Consider the following 653-nt stretch of genomic DNA (forward strand, 5'->3'; position numbering starts at 1 on the left):
CTGAGGTCATCAGTCCCCTAGAACTTAAAACTACTTAAACCTAACTAACCTAAGGACATCACATACATCCATGCCCGAGGCAGGATTCAAACCTGCGACCGCAGCGGTCGCGCGGTTAAAGACTGTGATCAGTCCAAAGTAATGTGCTGTGTTATCTCGCAATACAACCAGGCAAGTGTAGCAGAAAAATCTTTTCTCACAAGTTAATTAATGTTTTGGCTCTTTGAAGCGGTACACAGTGTCAATAGCTTGAGAGAATGTGACGGGATACGGAAAAATCTTGCGTAAATTTGAGTAAGTTGATGGTGTGCAAATTACAGAAGGAAGTACGCGATACCTGCGGAGATTCGACCAGCTGCACCGAAAAATAAGAAGTGGGAGTGCTGACAATAAGCATTTCATTGATGATGCGCTTAAATGCGATATCATGTAGCAGTTTCTATGATGCCATGAAGAATATGAAGAGGTACTGCTTCTCCGAAGCGTTCACGTCTTTTGTTCCACAGCATTAGATTTTCGATACAGCAAAGAAAATCACAGGAACATAAGCTAAGTACGGGATTCAGTTTTTAAACAAAGTGCAATATTTAACGTGTCATCATCATGTGTGAATGACAAAGTAAAGTTACAAAGAAAGCATGTAATATGTTAGA

This window comes from Schistocerca cancellata, chromosome 4 (assembly GCF_023864275.1).
Source record: "Schistocerca cancellata isolate TAMUIC-IGC-003103 chromosome 4, iqSchCanc2.1, whole genome shotgun sequence".
Classification (NCBI taxonomy): domain Eukaryota; kingdom Metazoa; phylum Arthropoda; class Insecta; order Orthoptera; family Acrididae; genus Schistocerca; species Schistocerca cancellata.